The sequence below is a fragment of the Aethalodelphis obliquidens genome, unplaced genomic scaffold (genome assembly GCF_003676395.1).
Source record: "Aethalodelphis obliquidens isolate GAN/ISIS:26980383/991018 unplaced genomic scaffold, ASM367639v1 scaffold81, whole genome shotgun sequence".
In the NCBI taxonomy this organism is placed as follows: domain Eukaryota; kingdom Metazoa; phylum Chordata; class Mammalia; order Artiodactyla; family Delphinidae; genus Aethalodelphis; species Aethalodelphis obliquidens.
In genome coordinates, this window is record NW_020838025.1 from 1,292,242 (window position 1) to 1,304,737 (window position 12,496).

The window sequence follows — 12,496 nt, forward strand, 5'->3', positions numbered from 1 at the left end:
AAAAAAAAAAAAAAAAAAAAAAAAAAAGTTAATAAATAATTCCCTATATTATTTAATACCCACTACATATTCAACTTTCGTTGATTTTCTTAAAAATGTCTTTTTACAGTTTTTTGAATTAGGATCTAAACAAGATAGTTCGCATGTTGTTTATGGTTATTATTTATCTTACGCCTTCCTCTCCCCTTCTCCCCGACACTGGTCTTATTTTTTTCAAGCCATTGGCATATTGAAGAAATATCCCATTGACCCGTACAAAATCCCATTTCCTGGATTTGACTGTTGCTTCTTCGTGGTGCAGTTTAACTTGTTTCTATTATTTATTTATTTATTTTTGCCTGCGTTGGGTCTTCGTTGCTGCTCACTGGCTTCCTCTAGTTGCCGTGAGCAGGGGCTACTCTTTGTTGTGGTGCGCGGGCTTCTCATTGTGGTGGCTTCTCTTGTTGTGGAGCACGGGCTCTAGGCGCGTGGGCTTCAGTAGCTGTGGCACACGGGCGCAGTAGTTGTGGCACGCGGGCTCTAGAGCGCAGGCTCAGTAGTTGTGGCGCACGGGCTTAGTTGCTCCACGGCATGTGGGATCTTCCCGGACCAGGGCTCGACCCCGTGTCCCCTGCATTGGCAGGTGGATTCTTAACCATTGCACCACCAGGGAAGTCCTGTTTCTGTTATTGTGTAGACTTAAAGTTAGATCTAAAGTCAGATTCCTATTTTTTTTGGACCAAAATACTTCATACATGGCATGTATACTTCCTTTGCCCATAATATGCCACTTTTATGATAGTAAGATTAATTCATGACTTTCAGGGGATGGCACTCTGGTCCTTTCACTGTAGTTTTCCTTCAGCATATCCCCTGATAATTTTGGCATCTATTGATGACTGTTGTCTGAAATAATTTTTTAGTTCAGGGTTACAAAATGTTGATTCTATTCCTTTTACATTTGTTAGCTGGGATTCTTCTTTACAGAGAACTTCCCCTCATCCATTAATGCTGTGTGGTTATTCTGCTGGTCCATTTCAAAAAAGCAGGAGAAATGCCTAATTATTTATTTTTAATGATCAATTTTCAGAGGTAAAAGCTGGAGTCAGAAGTTCATTCTGTGATGCATCAGCCATCCCTGCAGGACCGAGATACTCACTACCCCAGCTGTGGGGAAGTTAGGATGTGAGGTGGGTAACGTCTTGACCTGTTCTCTTTAAATCATGACAAATCTGAAAGGCCATCCCAGCTCCCACACAAAACACCCAAACACGAGGATAAACTAAATTCTTTATCATGTTAAGGAAGAGTTATGGTGATTCCAACAAATGGCTCATTTGAAATTTCCTATAGCACTAATCACACAATAGCATATTTGCTTATAATGCATTATACTCTGTTGTATTGATTTGGTAATAGCAAGTGTGTGAGCCAAACCATAATTAAACCAGAATGAAATTGATCTACAGTACATAATTGATAAGATAAAAACGAAAATAACCTTACATACAAAAAAAGTGTATAATAATGCATTTGCAAAAGAATCACTCCTTTTCAACACTTAGTTTATTCGTATTTCTTTATCATGAACATGAACATGGTTTATTATGTTATATTTGGTTCACAGTGCAGCATCCTCTTGATAATAATATGACGTTCTATTAAATGGAATTCTCTATTGACAGGCATTTCTACATCTTTCATAATAAATGTAAAATTAATGTTAGGAAGGATGTGAAGCTGAGTCTTCATAGAAGAATTAGCATTATTGGCAGTGTCATTTTAATACCAAGAGCCCTCTACTTTTTTCTCCTTCCATGATAATTGACAATAATATAGAGCAATTGTTTTCAAGCTGCTTCACAGACCAGCTCCCACCCCCCAGCCCCCGCCCCACTGCACCGATTCCCACCATGGTGAGAGGTGGTGACAAAACTAAAAACAGACAAGATAGGTGGAACTTCTACTTCAATCAGAGCAATTCCACTTTTTACTTGTCTTATATACTAGCATTTCACACAAGCTTTCATTTCAAAAAATGTTCCTGTGTTAACATCACTGTGAAAACAATGATAAAGGGTATAGGTGCTACAAGAAATATTTAAATAAACAAAACATGCCATTGATTGTCTCAGAAAATAATTATGATTTAAAAGGTTTTCTATCTTTCTACCTTCCATAATACAAAAGTGCATGTGTATCTCATGTTATTTGTTTGCTGGATCTCTGTTGAATTTCACATTGAGCCTTATTAGAAATTAGTAGTACTTTTTTTTTTCTGGTCAAAATGGTTCTATGAATATGATGCAATGCAATCATACTCAACTCTACATTAAAGTCAGTATTTTCATAAAAATATTACAATAAACGATGATATTTTAATGTACAATTAAAGTATTTTAGATAGCAATGAAATGACAGAATATACTGGATTGGAAAACATAGCAAACTCTGTGCCTATTATTGTTACGTCAGATTTTCTGATGGAATGTAGAGGACCTGATCTGTTTCCTATTTAGCTTCAATTTTTCCCTTTCATCTCTCCCACCCCCCCACCCCCAAAGTAAAATCCCTCTTTTTCATGTATATTTCTCATCTGAAACCCCAGGACTGGATCTTGATTTGCCTAAGGAGGATGAGCACCTAGAACACACCTAATGGCTTTTGTTGGTATGTGCATCTCAGGTTTGCCCAGTTCAACAGAATGAGTATCTTATGTTCTCTAACTAGGGGAGATATTTTCTTCCCCTCCTGCAGTATGTGATTAAGGAAGTCCCTTTCCGTTCCTGCCCCCTGCCAGCCACAAGGTGGAGTAGCTTCGGAGAGAAGGGAAAAGCAAGGCCAGCAGAGCAGAAAAATGGAAAGAGCTTGTACCCTTGTTAACACCACCAGGCTGCTGAATCAATCTGTAGACTTGCCCTTATGTAACATAGAAAATTTCTTATTGCTTAACCTAGTCTTAATTGGGGCTTCCGTTATTTTCTGGAAAAAAACCCCCAAATCATTCCCTCCACCACCCCCCCCCCACAAAAACCCACCAAACAAACAAAATGGCATTACAGATATAAATATAGAAGGCAGTCGTTATAGTTTTCTTTTTAATCCTAGATTTTACCTTGGAATTCTCTTAATGCTATTCTCTGTTTAAACACAGCTCTGGACAAACATGTTTGCTGGGAATTCTGGGGAGGCCACAGTGCTGGAATTTAGTGTTGGGAGAAACAGAAGCTGACACAGGACCCTGGAGCCATGCTTCTGCCAGTTTACTTTGTCATCTTGCCTGGTTCCTTCTATCTTTACTCCCCTTGACTCTCCAGCCCCTGACATCTGGCTTGTACCTTGCACTGTTTGCTCTCATTAAAATTGGTCTCATCAGTGAGCATGCAACTCTACTGCATGCCAGGGTTTCTCATGTTTTAATTTATTTTGATGACTCAGTGGTTTTAAGATATGAATTGGTTCCCTGTGTCAACGAAGGAATACTAAAGACACTGTGGGCAATTTTAGATAATGCAGTAGGAAATAAAGCAATAGGTTAAGTGCATTTGCTGTAGCTTAAGTAATATCAACAGTGGGAAAAACAATAAGGATCACTGAAGGGAAGAATAAGATAAAGTGTATCTGTGGAGCTGAGAAAGAGTTTCTTTTCCAGACAATTTATTCTTGTTCAGACCAGAAGAATTTAAAAATATATGAAGTTTTTCTTGAGAAAATCTATTAAGAAAATGTGTGTGCACAAAATTACACTGCTTGTTTCCTAGCACATTGCTTAGCCATATCCTCAGCACTGGCAGGAAATACCACATGCCCCTTCCTTACCCTTTCTGCTTACTTTACATGTGCCCCATGTGTACTTTCAACCATTCTCATGACTTCAAAGCCCCTATTCAATGCCATTCTCTATTGACTAGCATTTCTATATCCTTAATAATGAAATGTAAAATTAATGTTAGGAAGCGTGAGCAAATTAATAAACTGGAATTCGTGACTCCAAATCTCAGCTTTAGCCAAGATGTTTCCCCAGCTCAAGATGTATTTACTCAACTGTCTATAGGACATTGCCCCAGAATTTCTGCAGGCCACTCAGTTTTGTCATATCCCACACAGAATTTATTGTTTTTTCAGAAACCAGCTGTTTCATTTCTTCCCCAAGCAAGCATTTACTGAATGCTTAATGTATAATATTCTAGGCTTTGCCTTAAGAGCTCCGACCCTCCAGAAGTACAGAATAGTGAGGAAACTGATACATGAAACAGTAACTATAATGTAATGGTTAATGCAAGGCTAGTTATAGGAGGAGAATGTGTGACCTTGGACATTTTGCATGACCTCTCTGTGTCTCAGTTTCTTAATCTGTAAAATGGAGAAAATAGAACCTCCTCAGAGAGTTAATGTGAGGATTAATTCCATCACTATATATGAAGGGCACAGAACACACTAAGCATTCAATAATTATTAGTTATTGTTATTAATATTATGTTACATCATACAGAACCTGAAAACTAAGCCTTAAACAGAATGTTTAATGGTGAAATATTAGAGCCATTCTATCTTCATTATTATTTAATATTTTTCTGGGAGTACTTGCTAATGCAATTAAATAGGAAGAAGATGAAATATAAAAATGAGAAGGAAAGAAGCAAATGACAATTATTTGCAGAAGATTTGACTGTTGTCTTTGTCGGCTCAGGCTGCCATAACAAAATACCACAGATTGGGTGGCTTAAACAACATAAATTAATTTTCTCATGGTTTTGGAGGCTAAAAGTTGGAGATCAGGGTGCCAGCACGGTAGAGTTCTGGTGAGAACTCTCTTCTTGGCTTGCAGATGGCCACCTTCTTGCTGTGTACTCACATGGTGGAGAGAGTAAGGAAACTCTCCGATGTCTTTTTTTTTATAAGAGCACTAATCTCATCATGAGGGTCCCACTCTCATGAACTCATCTAAACCTAATTACCTCCCAAAGGCCCCATCTCCAAATATCATCACATTGGCAGTAAGGGTTTCAACATATGGATTTGTGGGGAATACAGTTCAGTCCATAACAACTATATATATATAGAAACTCCAAATAATCAGATGATAAAATAATAGAAGCAATAGGTAAGAACTTTTTAAAGTAGCTGACTACAATATTAATATGCAAAAAAGCAATAGTTGTATAACATATAAAAACCACACAACTTAATGGAAGGATTGCGCTTACAATAACAACCAGCAATATCTATAAATAAACCTTACCAAACTTTGTAAAATCTATGTGAAAATAACTTTAAATTGCTTCTGAGGGCCCAAGACAATTTGACCAAATGTAATGATACATATCTTGTTCTTAGTGAGAAAGACATTATTGTAAAAATACCAATACTGCATAAATTATAAGTTTAATATGGACCCAGTAGGGGCTTCCCTGGTGGCGCAGTGGTTGAGAGTCCGCCTGCCGATGCAGGAGACACAGGTTCGTGCCCCGGTCCGGGAAGATCCCACATGCTGCGGAGCGGCTGGGTCCGTGAGCCATGGCTGCTGAGCCTGCGCGTCCGGAGCCTGTGCTCCGCAGCGGGAGAGGCCGCAACGGTGAGCGGCCACATACTTACTTTTTTTTACCCACATACTTACTTTACCTTTTGGTCTCCATTCCTTCTTGTAGCTTCCAGTTTTCATCTGGGATCATTTGTTTACTTCTTAACTAACATTTTTAGAATTTCCTTTAATGTGGGTCTCCTGGTAACAAATTTTCTGGTTTTGTGTGTCTGGAAATATCTTTATTTCAAATTCATTCTTGAAAGATATTTTTGCTGAGTAGAGTTCTAGTTTTGCAGTTACTTTCTTTCTTGTACATGTCTTCTGGCTTCCATCATTTCTCATAAGATGGCTATCAATTCTGTTGTTCCTTTGGAGAGAATAGTTTTCTTTGGGTACTGTACAGCCACACCTTGTTTTATTGCACTTCACTTTATTGCACTTTGCAGATACTGTGTTTTTGACAAATTGAAGGTTTGTGGCAACTCTGTGTCAAGCTATTTTTCCAACAGTATTTGCTCAGTTGCTAGTTCTTGCAATATTTAAAACTTTTTCATTATATTTTTACGGTGATCTGTGATCAGCAATCTTTTTTTTTTTTTTTTGCGGTATGCGGGCCTCTCACTGTTGTGGCCTCTCCCGTTGCGGAGCACAGGCTGCGCTCCGGATGCGCAGGCTCAGCAGCCATGGCTCATGGGCCCAGCCGCTCCACGGCATGTGGGATCTTCCCGGACCGGGGCACGAACCCGTGTCCCCTGCATCGGCAGGCGGACCCTCAACCACTGCGCCACCAGGGAAGCCCTCAGCAATCTTTGAGTTACTAGTATGACTTCCTGAAGCCTTGGAAAATGGTTAGCCTTTTTTAGCAATAAAGTATTTTTAAATTAAGGTCTGTACATGTTTTTAGACATTATACTATTGCACACTTAATAGATATAGTGTGCAATATAGTGTAAACATAACTTTTATATGCACTGGGAAACCAAAAATTTGTGTGACTCACTTTATTGCAATATTTCCTTTATTGTGACGGTTTGGAACTGAACCTGCAATATCTCCCAAGTATTCCTGTATTAGTCTCAGTTGCTGTGTAACACATTACTGCAAACTTGTTACCTTAAAACAAGACACATTTATTATCTCACAGTTCTTGTGAGAACTGTTCTTCAGTTCTTGCGGGTCAGGGTCAAGCAAAGTTTAGCCAGATTTTCTGCTCAGGGTCTCACAAGGCTGCAGTCGAAGGGGCAGCTGGGGCTGCAATCTCATGAGTCTCAGGATCCTCTTCCAAGGTCATTCAGGTTTTGGCAGAATTCAATTCCTTGCAGTTGTAGGACTGAAGTGCCTGTTTTCTTGCTGGCTATTGGTTGGGACTGCTCTCAGTTCTTAGAGGCCATCTGGTCCTAGCCACGTGGCCATCTCACAACATGGCAGCAACTTACTTATTCAAGTCCAGTAGGAGAATCATTCTCCACAGTCTGCTACTAGTGAGTCACATAATTTATCATAATCAGAGGTGTGGCTATCCCACCACAATTGCCATGTGATGTAACCTAATCAAGGGAGGACTATTCCATCATATTCATGGGTCTGATTCAATGGGAGGAGATTATACAGGGTATGTATACCAGGGGGTAGGAATCTTGGGAGTCATCTCAGAATTCTGCCTACCACAGCAACTTTCAAGCTTTCTTGTCTTTTATTTTCATTGGTCTCATTATGATACATCTAGATGCGAACTTCTTTTTATTTATCCAACTTGGAGTTCATCAGTCTTTAATCTATGAATTATACAGTTTCATTAGTTTTGAAAAATTCTTAGGCATTATCTTCAAATATAGTTTCTGATCCATTCATTTTTTTACTTTCCTTCTGAAACTCCAGTTATTGTATGTAACATGTTTTCACTATATCCCTTTTGTCTCTCAAGCACTTTTCTCTGTTTTCTAATCTTTGTCTCCATTCTAGATATTTTATTGTGAGCTATCTTCCCGTTCATGAATTCTTTCTTCAGTCAAGTTTATTGAAACCAAACACTGAGTTATTTTATCTACATATCTGTATATTATTTATTATAAGGACTTGGCTTACACAATTACAGAGCTGACAAATCCCAAGACCCGCAGTCAGCGTCCTGGAGACCCAGGACAGCTGATGCTGTAGTTCCAGTCCAAATGCCAGCAGGCTAGAGGCCCAAGAAATATCAAAGGAAAAAAATTGATGTCCCAGCCCAAGGCAGTCTGGCAGGAGAAGATTTCTTCTTACTTGCAGGAGGGTCAGCCTTTTAAAACACTGAGTTCTTAATTTCTGTTATTATATGTTTTGGTTATGGAGCTCCCATTTGGTTCTTTTTCACATTGGCTATGTAATTTTTTATAGTTTTAAATCTTTGGCTGCCATTTTTCTTAGTTCTTGAATACAGTCACTTTAAAGTCTGTGCCTGATAATTCTAATTTATGGAGCCCCTATTTCTACTGGCTGTTGCTTTCACTGTTTGTCATTCATGGTGCTTTCTTGCCTCATGTATCTCCTCATTCATGGTGTATCTTCATTGATGATACTCTTGATATGGCATTTAGAAACCTGTTTGTAGAAATCATTTGAATCCTAGGGTAATATTTTCTTCATACAAGAGAAATGTTTCATCTGATTCTTCTAGTCTCAGTTCAATAGCAATTTCAGATATTTTTCAATTCAACTTCAAGAAATAAGATTTTCTGAGTTACATGAATGATGCCAGCCAAGCTGGTCTGTATTGTCTGCCAACTGTTGTCTACCTCTGGCTCTTCCTGATTATTAGGGTACAGCCCTTCAGGATTCCTACTTAAAGGGAGGTGTTTTATCAGGACCTTCATGCTCAGCTATTGTACTTGAACTTTTGCTCCCTAACCTTATGAAGCTTTCAAAGGTGCCACTCAGCCTTTCAGCTGCATCAGTAAAGGCAAAAGTAGTCTCAAATGACAGGCTTGCATCGCTCAATTTCACTATTTCCCTAGATGCTGGGCAGCCAATTCTTTACTATTTTTTAGCTTTTTCATGCTTTTGAGTGTATGTTTTGTATTTTATTCAGCTTTCCTAGTTCTTAGTAGGAGGCTGGTCCAAATTATCTAGTACACTGATGTTGAAAGTGGAATTCCCCAACTTTAATTTTATGATATTTTTGCATGTTTGTTTATTTTATAAGATTTTAAACTTAGGAAGCATTTTCCTCCAGAGGTTTGACAAATATTCAGTTTTTTTTAAAAATTTATATGCTTTAACTTATATATCTATATCTATTTCTATATATATGTGTATTATTTCTTTTTTTTTTTTTTTTGCGGTATGCGGGCCTCTCACTGTTGTGGCCTCTCCCGTTGCGGAGCACAGGCTCCGGACGCGCAGGCTCAGCGGCCATGGCTCACGGGCTCAGCCGCTCCGCAGCATGTGGGATCCTCCTGGACTGGGGCACGAACCCGTGTCCCCTGCATCGGCAGGCGGACTCTCAACCACTGCGCCACCAGGGAAGCCCTGTGTATTATTTCTTCAATCCATTTCCAACCAATATTTGGGTATGTAATTCTCTATTAATTACTCATACATTTGCCTAAGGGAAACTAAATTTATCATTCCATTAAAGTTCCACATATTATTTATTTTTCTTGAGTCAAATTTGAAATTACTTAAATGAGAATATGTTAGGTTAACTGAGCAATTACTACCAGAATATAATGAAAATATGCACTCTAATAGCTAAGTTAGTTGCTTAAGCTAATGACTAGAAATTTATACACTTTCTTTTGCCCACATTTTTTCAGTTTTACATTAGAATGTGTTGTATTGCAACACTACTACAGACTATGGAGACTGCTTTCAAAATTGATGAACCAGAAATAAAAATAAGGGTCATCCAGAGTTTAGCTCAGTATCCTGTTTAACGGATTTTTATCAAATTGAATATATTTTTGATTCTCCTCTATTGCTACCTTAAGCAAAAATAATGAGAGAAAAAAAAATTTTTGGAACTAAGAAAGTGGGTCAAATAGTTTTAGGCAGTGGCTTTGCATATGTGTGGCTATCTCTGTAGGTATTTCTTAGAAATGAAATCAAAAGTACCATTATCTTGATAAAACTCCAATTTCAAGCACATTAATCTTATTATATAAGGGTCAATTTATAAAAACCATTATGTGGTTTAAGATAGATGTATGGTAGGTAAGATATTCTTCATCTAGAACTGTGTGCATGTTCACACACTCATATGCACACATGAGCCTATATATTTATGTGGTGGCGTGTGGTGAGGGGAGGCTCTGTGGGGAGGTGTGTGGATAGAGTATAGCTTAGGGGCCATGCAGAGCTGGAAACATAAAATATTCTTACTTGTTTCTATGTGACTGAATAATTCATAATAATCCATAATAATTCATAACCAGAGATACCACTGACATTTTCTGAAGTGACTGAATTTAACATTTGGGTAAATTTATCTCCACTCTTCTGACCTCTGATTTAGACATCATGCAGGATAGTTTAAATCAGACCCGGATTTCCATCCTAGCTCCACTGCTTCCTGTTGTATGATCTTAGGAAAGTTTTATAACCTCTTTGTGCCTCCTTTTCTCCATTGTAAAATGTCAATAATAATAGCATCTATCTCATTTTTGAGAAGATTTGAGTGAGATAAAATATGTTAGAAGCGAAGCAGAATGCCTGTCACTCATCAACATACACAATTATAATTTAATCGTAAATATCATAATTGGAAGAGACCTTTACAGTGCATTGGTCTAACCCCTTAGTTCAAAAGAGTAAAAATCTTAGTTACTGAGATACTAAGTTCAATTTCAAAGGTCTTGCACCATCCAGAGTAGAACTCAAACTTAGGGCTACTGACTCCTAGAAGTAAATCTATTTTCAACCTCAAAAATTATTAGATAAATGAATAAATGAGCAAGTATTTTGAATAAATTTTACAGAAAATATTCAGGATAATTTTAGGTCTAATGGTAATTCTAGAACGTAGGGAATTAGTCAAGTTTTCTTGAATGGGTGAGATTCTAAAAGTATTTTAGGTTGTGTGAACAATTTAGACAGGGCTTTGGAACACATATGACAGTTACAGTGTCTGTAAGGGGAAAAAAAGGAGAAGAAGGGAAGCCAGTGTGTAATAATTTAAATGAAGTACTACAAATTGTATGATCATTCATGAAACACAGCTGCATATGCCTGAAAAAGTTGAGAATCATAAGAGCATGCCCTTTATTTTACAAAAAATTTTGAAAACAGAGCCAAAAGAAGTAAGGACTGGGTAGTTCATTTAATGAGCATTGAATCAGACCTACATTAAAAGTGATATGCCAGTATTTGACATTTCAAGAGCTAGAACATTATCTAAACTTATCACTGCTGACTTATGACCTCAGCCATCTTTATTTTCACTGGGATTTCATGTTAGACTTCTCTCCATGACTGTCACTGAAGTTGAATCTAGAATGCAGCATCTTCCAGGCAGCTGTGTAGTGGGTGGAAAGCCCTGTGCTTCTGAGGAAAGGGGGAAAGTGAGGGTAGAAAGAACTAAGTTTTACAGCCTGTTTTTACCATCTAACTTTAAATCCTTGGAGATGATTAGTTTTTGCTTTAATTCATTACCACAGAGATACAGACATTACTCTTCTATAGTCAAGTCATTTTAAAAGTGCACAGTAAAAAACTAGGCTAATGCACGTTCAGGAAGTGGATCAGTGCTGTGTCACCAGGGTTTTCAGTGTATAGAGAGCTGTGTGATTACTGTTCATGGGAGACACCAGGAGAAAATGTGGAAGCCCTGTGTCTGCCTTAGCAGTCTCCTTTCTCTGAAGTCTCCCTGTCAGGGATCCACCAATCTCAGGTACAGACTAATTATTCCACCATATCAGATATGGCTTAAATTTTTTGATATAGCATGAGTGTGTTTTAATGGTGGGCATTGTGTGAAATGTTAAGATGGGCAGCCTCAGAACTCCTATAAAGAGTGGGAAGAGAACATAATTTTGCTGAATTTTATGCATAAATTATGAAAGGTAAGATAGGATGGTCTGTTTTGGTTCTAAAAACACAGTCAAGACTGTTGACTTCTTTTCCCTCTCAGTAGGAGATACATTCACTCCAGTGCCTCTATTCTAGCCTTCCTTCAATTTACTTGTTTATTCATCCCTACACTTATTCATTCATTAACCAGCATCTCTTGAAGACCTGCTACCTGGCCGGGCGCTGGGCTGAGCTCTAAGGAGACAATGGGAGACCACCGCGAACCCCATACTCATGCAAATACAAAATCAACTATGGCATGTACTACATGAGGTCAGAGAGTATACTACAGAGACATTCAGCTCCATGGAGACCAAATCAGGGAAGGCTTCTCTGAGGAAGTGATGTTTGAGTGAGATCTGACTAGAAATAAATCAGAGCTGGGTGATCAGAGGGAAGGAAGGGAAGAGATGCAGAGTGACAGGAATGTTTTATTTTGGGAAACCTTAGGCTCTGCATTGCTTAATGGGAAAACCACAGTGCATTCTACCCAATGCAGATGATGACTCCGTGCCCTGACACAGCAAAATATCCTGACTTGGCACCATCAGTTCACTCATGCGTGTCATTTCCTATGGGCACTGCAATCTTTTTCCTCAGGTTTCTTGCAGAAATTTTAGGACTGTCTTGAAAATTTAATATACTCTTGCTGTGCTATCACTTCGTCTCCTGTCTCTTACCTCAACTCAAAATTCTTCTTTCTAACCACTGTTACAAGAGACAGTGCAATGGAGGTTTAACTAAACTACACAAATCTAGGATTACTGGTATTAGGCAGGATTCCACACCATTCAATGTACCTGCATTTCATGGGACCTAGAATTAAACCCTCTTCAATCACTGAGTCATTTGCACCAGAGATGCATATATTGTGCCCAAACAAAACCAATGGCATACAAAACTGAACACTGAAATTGTTCCCATTCTCTGAAAGAAACTTTTTTCTTTTGG